Raw genomic sequence first — 8639 nt, forward strand, 5'->3', positions numbered from 1 at the left:
CCTGCGTAGCTGGTCCCGAAGGACAGCCAGCTGTGAAAAACGCAGCTTGCCCTTGGCCCCAACAGCAAGCCACACCCAAGTGTGCCCAAGTGAAAGTTTTCTTCGAACCACATGATTATTCTGTGGATAGAATTATTCTGCGGATAGTAGCTGTGTGATTTCTATGGTAAAAGTGCAACGGGGCGCCTGGGTGGTTCCGTCCATTAAATGTCCGACTTTGGTTCAGGTCATGATCTCGGGGTCTGCGAATTTGAGCCCCGCTTCAGGCTCTGTGCTGACAGCTCAGAGCCTGGAGCCTGCTTCGGATTCTCTGTTCCCCCCCTCTCTCTGCCCCTCCCCCGCTTGCACTCCGTTTCTCTGACTCTCTCTCAAAAATAAACATTTAAAAAATAAAATAAGATAAGAGTGCATCTGTAAGGATGTGGCAGTTTGTCTCTGTTTCAGTATTTCTTCCTTTGCTAACAGAGTGGGAAGCCCTGACAGTCTGGGCGGTGCTGGTCTCTGGGAACAGAGCAAAGCGGGCTTTTTCTGTCACGGGAGCTTGGGCCAGATTGGGGGGTGGCTGGTCCACGGCATAGGTCCTCCTGGCTCCCCACCACAGACAGTGGGCCTGCCATCGAACAAGGGTTTGTCCTGCCTTACCTCGCCTCTCACATCTGGGGCCAGTCACACGAGGAGGACCCTTCTTATCTGATGTGGGCTGTACCCTCTCGCCAGCTGGGGTTGCAAGGTCCTGGGGTGCATAGGGTCAGGCGCCCTGTGGTCCCTCCCCTCTCTCTCCCTGCGCTCTCCCCAGCCCCTGACATTGTTACATGGAGCAGGCCTGACCCAAACAGGCAGCGGTCGGGATGGGAGACCCCGTGTGCTATAGGACGGGGCGATGCATCTCCCTGCTGCGTTGCCGCAGAAGCCCGGGCCATCCAGGTTAGCGTTCCGCCCAGAGCCTCTCAACCTCCTGCTGTACCTGGTGACTCTTGTGCAGGCAGAAGCACAGTCTCAGGGTTTCAGAGCCCCAGGAAGATGTTTATCCCTGTGTCCTTGTTTCTACCCCTGGGAAATTTCTTTTCCAAGGCAGGCCTCTCTCATTGTCTTTCTACCTCCTTTCCTGAGGGGAGGGGAGGCAGCGTGAAATTCTTCTGATTGAATGATTCAGGATTAATTCTTTTTTTTTCATGTCTTTTAATGCCTGTTTTTATTTTGTGTTTTATTATTATTTTATTACTTTGTTATTTTTATGTAAAAGTGGTATATAACATTACATATGTTTCAAGTATACAACATTATAATTCGACACCTATATACACTACAAAGTGATCACTACCAAAAGTCTATTTACCATCCATGACCATACAATTGGCCTCTTTCACCCATTTTGGCCTCGCCCCAACTCCTTTATGCTCTGCCAACCATCAATCTGTTTTCTGTACCTATGAATTTGTTTTATATTAATTTGTTTATTTGATTTTTTTAGATACCACATATGAGTGAAATCATATTTTTTTGTGTGTGCTTTATTTCACTTCATAATGTGTTTTGTTAGTATTCTTCAATCCAAACAGTCCAGAAGAGGTTGGAAACTTTAACTCCAGGAAATCTAAGGCCATAAAATTGATGGATACTTTTTAATTCTAATGAGATGTTTATGACTACATATGTAAAATTTATTTATGTAGCACAGCAACCATTTCACTTATTCTTATGCGCACATTTGTAAGCCTCTGACACTTCAGCTTGATCCATTATTTTTACTCTGGTGGTGGTAGTTTCCTGCAAGACAGGGGGCTTCTGAAGGGGTTTCCTAAAAAAGATTCTGAGTGTTAGTAACTGGTCTTGGGGAGGGTGAGTGAGGACCCTCTGACAATTTGTGCATCGTGGCTCTTGTATTGCTAGTGAAGGCGACATCATTTGGGAGGGGTGAAACGTCCGCTGATGGCTTCATCGGGCCACTGGGCTTCCCTGCCAAAGTGTCCAGAGACCCAGATTCTAGGTGGCTTGACCTCTGTCAGCAGTCGGCAGCTTGTCCCTGGGCAAGTCGTCTGCTTTGAAGGACATCGAGGTAATTTTGACTAAGAAAATAGATTTCCTTCTTACCGATCTTGCAGAAAAGCTTGCCTGTACGCACATGTTTGTTTACATGGCAAAGTCAGCACTATTGGGTCATCCTCTGGCCAAGTGCCACCCAGTGCTGAGATTCAGAGCCATAAAAATGTGTCCAAAGGCAAGAATATGGGCCCAGACGCCCCCCACTGAGGTCACCACGTGCAAGACGTATGAATGTTTCTACAGGGTTGTTTTTTTTTGCTACTTGAGGAGGACAGAGTCCAAAGGCAATTTGTCACTGCTTTTGCTTAGAGGCTGGAGAGGAGTGGATGCCCTCCGATAGGAAATGGGGACCCAGGAGGAGAGCACCACAGCCCTCTCCACTGCACCCAGGCTGGGGAGGAGACAGAGACAGGATCCTCAGGACACTGGGCTCTGCGGGCAGTTAAGACACATGACTGCCACCACCCCCCTTCAGTCATGACCGGACTGTTGTCAATAGGAGAAGAATTTGTGTGGGACACTCTCCCCTCCCCGACAGGCCCATCTAAAGAGTTATTGTTTCCCTGGTGGGTCCATATGTCTGTCCTCAATTTTCCCTGTTCATTAAGAAATTTCACTTTTGTACTTGGAAAGGTTTGGTGTCTACTTTATCTTGATTCTTATGGGAAAACGACTTCCAAAATGGAAAGCAGAGACCGGGGAAAAGTGGGATCTAGTTCCCTCTGGAATTTTCTGGACATTTCCCCAAATGTTCAAGAACAGGTAAGGAAGGCCAGCTGAAGAGTCTGCAAAGCTGGGTTCTGATCTCAGTTTCATTTCAGGCAAGTCACTCTGCCTCTCTGAGCTATATTCTCCTCCTCAGTTGAATGGAGGGATATTATCCAAATAAACTGGCATCGGTGAAGGCGGTCTGCAGAAAGTAAAGAACTGTATTATACGTAAAGCGTTGGTACCAGCAGCAAAAGTAATAAAATCTGTTGGCTCATCAATTGCCAGGAGTTATATCTGATAATAACATAGCTATGCAAAAAAAGGGCTTGCGCTTTCTGGACCACAAAAAACACAGTTGTATTTTTGTTACAGAAAAGCCAGCCAAGGTTTCCACAGGCCTCTGTGGGGCCTCTGCACCTGTTACTAGGAGAACAGCACCTAGTTAGCCCAGGGCCTCTGGAAGGAGGGCTGACCAATCAGAAGGGAGGAGTCTCTTTTCTAGGTTTTATTGGTTAGTAGGTGTGTCAGTCATTGTCTGCCCACCCATAACTCCATCATAGGCTTAAATGGCCATTGTCCACACCACCCACCTGTGCGCATAGTTTCTGAGTTCTTCCAGCTGTGAAACAGGGGTGGGAGCCTTTCATTGCTCTCGGGGATTTGAACTGGGCGTGAGAGAATTAGCCAAGTGGGGACAGGCGAGGCAGCATAAGCAGCATGTGGGGTCTGGAGTTCAGTGGCCAGTGAGGACCATGTGCGGGTGGCAGGAATGAAGTCCCACAGCTAGCACGCGGCAGAGCTGACCATGTTCTGACCCCGGAGTCCAGACCCTTGAGAATTACGTTGTATGACCTGCATTGTGACCACGGAATCTACAAACCACTAAAACCCTGCAGCTGGGCTAAGTCCAACCAGTCTTCGTAGGTTTCTGCCACAGACTTGTGATGCCCAGCAAGTCCCTCAGGGAAAGAGATTATTTTTTCTCTTTGGCCGTGACTCCCTCAGCCTTTGGCATTGACCCCTTCTCACAGTGGGTGTCCAGGAAGCTTTGCCGGCCAACGCTCCTTCCCTTCTCCCTCATGAAGCTATGTTCCCACGCAAAGGAGTATCAGCGGCCTGGCAGTGGACCGCTGCTGGGAAATACATTTTTTATTTGCATCACTCTTTAAAGCACAAAAGGATTATGTGTTTGGTGTTTAAAAAGTGTGCGTAATAAAAAAGGGCATGCTGTAAAAATGAAAAGTCCTCCACTTTCCATCTTCTGAATGGCTTGACGGGCACTCTTTTAGGTGATTTCACGTATCGGTATAGATGCAGACATAGATGTAGGGTGTGCTTTATGTATGGCTCCCCGCCTGTTCTTCGTATTGGATGCGCTGTAAATTATTCAATCAGGAATTTAGATTATTTCCAGTGTTTTCACTTTTGCAAATAATATTATAATGAAACCCTTTGTACTTATGTTCTGGTTCACTTGAGGGAGTAGCTCGGTAGGAATCAGTCCCAGGAGTGGAACTGCTGGGTCTGAGGCTGTGGGCCATTTTACACATTGGCGGAGACACGGCCAGATTACTCCTGAAGAAAGTTGTTCTGGCTCACATTGCAAACAACAGTATACTCCGTCCTGACTCCTGTCCCAAAGGGAAATTTCTTTTTTTTCTTTTTTAGAGAGAGAGAGGGAGGGAAGGGGAGAGAGAGGAAGAGAGAGAAGGTTCTGCACTATCAGTTCAGAGCCTGACATGGGCTTGACCCCAAGAACCGTGAGATCATCACCTGAGCCGGAATCCAGAGTCAGACCTTAACCCACTGAGCCACCCAGGTGCTCCCCCAAAGATATATTTCTTTTTTTTTTAATGGATCTTTTAAATGTTTATTTATTTTTGGGAGAGAGGGAGAGAGAGAGAGAGAGAGAGAGAGAAGATGAACAGGAATGGGGCAGAGAGAGAGGGAGACACAGGATCCAAAGCAGGCTCCAGGCTCTGAGCTGTCAGCACAGAACCCAACGCGGGGCTCAAACTCAAGAACCATGAGATGATGACCTGAGCCAAAGTCAGATGCTCAAGTGCCTAAGCCACCCACGTACCTACACCCCAAAGGTATATTTCTAAGTTTTATTACATTTGTAGTTTTCCTCATCTTGACTTCTTCTAGGTCCTGGGATCCTAGGTGAGGGTTCATTTGCACGGTTGGCTGTCACCCTGGGAACACTTTTCCTACTGAAATTAACCATGATTCATAAGGATATTATAGCTGCCACATTTAGGCATTGAAAAGCAAAGAAACAGGGATGCCGGGGTGGCTTAATCAGTTAAGTGTTTGACTCTTGATTTTGGCTCTTGATCTCACGGTTCCTGAGATTAAGCCCCACATCTATCTGGCTCTGCGCTGACAGTGCAGAGCCTGCTTGGGATTCTCTCTCTCTCTCTTTCTCTCTCTCTCTCTCTCTCTGCCCCTCCTCCAGCCTGTGCTCTCTCTCAAAATAAATAAAAAAACATTAAACAAATCAAACAAAACCCCTAACAAACTAAGGTAGAGATTTGTACATATGGCCTGAATATTTTACACTCTTCCAAGATATAAAGTCTGGAAGGTTTTCCATAAGGAAATTTCAGCTTGCTTTGATGTTCTGGGAACACGTTAAATTTCTATTGAAAATGTCTGCAGGAGTCATATAGTTGAACTTATAGTGATAACCTGCTAAATTGATTTAACACCTACTACTAAAGAGTCCAGAACTCAATTTATAGTTGGTTAAACGTAGTATTTGTGGTCATTTTTATGAGGAATTATCCCCTAGACCCTGGATCGGGATTGTGTCCTCTCAGGGAATCGGCTGTTCAAAAAAAATCAGCATTCATAATTTCAATCAAATGGCTTCATTTCCAGAAATCAACCTGTCATAAATGCTAAAATTATTCTTAAATTATTTGCAAACAGTTAAACTCTTGGGGTTGATTGGGAGTAAAGCAAAAGTAAATAAGATCATTTTAAGATATCAAGCCAGTACCAGTGACTTTACACGAACATGCATCTGCTAGGCATGCGGTCTGTCATTATTTTTAAAAATATGATTGTCACAAGAATAACTTAATATACAATTTTGGCCAGCTTCATGCTGCATGAAGAAAAGCCAGAAGCAGGAAAGAAGAAAGCCAACTAGTATTACAGCAGACAATCCAAGCTGGCCAAATTATTTGGGTTTATGGTAAATGATAACGGTAATAATAAGTGTTACTATTACCGAAGGGTCGGGATGCCTGGCTGGCTCAGTCGATAGACCATGCAAGTCTTAATCTCCGGGTTGTGAGTTCAAGCCCCACGTTGGGTGCAGACTTTACTCAAAAAAGAAAAATCTGTATTATCAAAAGGGTCAATGTGCATTCAAATGATTGGCTGGCATCATGGCCACTGTTTTCTTACGGAAGGTCCCCGGGGGCATAGAGGCTCTGTTACCATTATCTGCTGTCATTATTGATACGGCTGCCATTTATTAAGTAAATCCATCCTGCTATCTATATACCAGGCATTATGTTAGACATTTGTCATACATTTTCCAAATACAGTGCCTGTGAAAAATAAAATAGGTATCCCCTGTTATAAATGAAGACAGACACCGCGAGGTTAACCGATTTGCCCAAGATGACTGAGGGGGTGAATGTTCACACAGGAATTCAGCCTTCCGTTTTTTCCCACACGTGGTGTCTTCACCACCACGCGACATGACTCATTGTCCGGGGGGTCTGGCTGCAAGACAGTCTAATGCTTCCTTGCATTTGGAGAGCATTTAGAGATCTCATTTTCTGAGACGTTCTATGTGCGTGAGGTTTCAGGCACGGGAGCAGATCACGGTTTCTTTTTTGAACAAACGAAATAAAACAGAGGCAACGAGAGTCGGGACGTGGGGAATGCTGATGCCAATCCGGCTTTGGGGTCTGTCCCTTGTCATGTCCCCATTTCTATGATGACATTTTCCCACCAAACAGCAATACAGATGTCTTGGATGCAGGGCCTGATTTGGATCTTTTCCGGAGAATGACACTTCTTCCACTGAAACAGCTCCTTTCTTCGAAGGGGCCATGGGGAGTGCGTGTGTGTGTGTGCGTGTGTGTGTGTGTGTGTACACTGTTTGCCTGGTGAAGCGGGCATTCAGGTGGCACAGTGCTGTGAGTGACTTGGGCTATTTGTGAAGAAGCTGGCAAATGTGGACCTTCCTTCTGGCAGGGAGGAGAAAGGGCTGCTTGTTTCTGAAATATCAGGAAAAAAAAAAAAAGGCCGGTGCAGGTGGGGCCCCCCCGTCAGTGAAATGTTGTTGAAAACCATGGTAGCAGGTGCCGTCTCTGGACACGGACATGGGCTTCCTGGGTCGGGCTAGGGGGAAAGAGAACTGCCAACCCCCAAATAGAACCGCACTGTTGTCCCAGGGGTGAATGAAAAAGATGTTTCAGTGCTGTGGACGGATCTGGATGGTTCGCCCCGGAGGACAAAACGTCTCCTATAAAATTCCATTTACATAGCGCTATCTCACTTGGGCTTTTGGTGACCAGATTCAATTGTGCTGGTATCCCCTGTGCAGTGTGATATCATAGCTTCAGAGGAAGGCTTTATTTAGAGGTCACACTAGTTTGTCCTGGGGATGTAGTCATTTTTTGTGTCACAGACAATGTTTTACTGTGGAGATATGAGCCAGATGGCTTAGCCCCTTGCAGTCCAGAGCTGAACAGAGTCTGTATTGTTGGCGAATAAACAGAATCGATTGTGTGCTGCTCGTGAAACTCTAGTACCCACCACTGTTGAGAGATGAAGTATTTAATAAATGGTTAGGTCTCGCTTAAAGAAGCTGCGAAGCAACATCTCACAAGGACGAAGCCCTCCCCATCCCCAAAGATAAATCTCCCGTATGCTTAAAAGCCCTTGCCACCACCATCTTCCTGTCGGCTTTGGGCTTCCTTCCTTCTCTCGACCTGATACCTCTTGATGGCCGTTTACCCTTACAGTAGCAAGGCTCTGATTTTTCCTTCTTTCTCACTGCAATCCATATGCTAATATGATCTGTAATCCTGGGAGGGGGCAGCAGCATGGAGGACAACACGAGTCTGGGCTCAGCCTCCTCCAACTTTCTCACCGGCTCCAAGCCGGGACGGCACAGAGCGTGCCACCCAGACGCCGTTTTAGGATTTGTTTCGTCCCTCCTGCCTGAGATTAATCCTGCCGCCCCAGAGATAGGAGGTGTGGCGTGGGGCCAGCCCGGCCTCCCCCGGTGGAGGTTAGGGGTGGCGAGGCCGGGAAGTTGGGGTGGGCTCGCTGGTCCCCAACGACGAAGACGACAAACAAGCCAGCACAGCAACGCTGAAGGGTTCCCAACTTCCTCCCGCTGAAGAATGTGTTTGGAGTGTCACTTTCTGAGCATTTGCTGCCGCTCGCCTCCCTCGCTTTGTGTTTGTTTTTGTTGTCGTTTTTCCAAGCTGCGTCTTGTCTTCCTAAATGAAGCACGCTCTTCCGTTCCGCTCCGGCCAGCTGTGGCCGGGTACACTGCAATGTCAGAAGTATTCGTTTCCCGCTTTAATTGCCGCCCAGGCCAACCTTGACTGGCAAGGAGAAAGCCACTGACAGGTTTGGGCTGTGTCCAGACCTCCTCAGACTCTCTGTCAGCCAACTGTCTGACAGTATATGCAAATGCATGCAAATGCGGGGACACTGGCCTAACACCTGCAGAAAGTGACCATCCCTGCTTGGGCTCTGCCTCCCCGTAACTGGGGGCTTTGAAATGCTGCTTGGTCTCTCTCTGTCAGTTTATTATGCATTTGTCAGCAGAACGTTGGGCTGATAAAAACGCTCCTCTTTGTCCTGAAGAGCCAGAGAGCTCCATGTGCCAGGGATAGTGAGAT

The sequence above is a fragment of the Crocuta crocuta genome, unplaced genomic scaffold (assembly GCF_008692635.1).
Source record: "Crocuta crocuta isolate KB4526 unplaced genomic scaffold, BGI_CrCroc_1.0 scaffold84, whole genome shotgun sequence".
Taxonomy (NCBI): domain Eukaryota; kingdom Metazoa; phylum Chordata; class Mammalia; order Carnivora; family Hyaenidae; genus Crocuta; species Crocuta crocuta.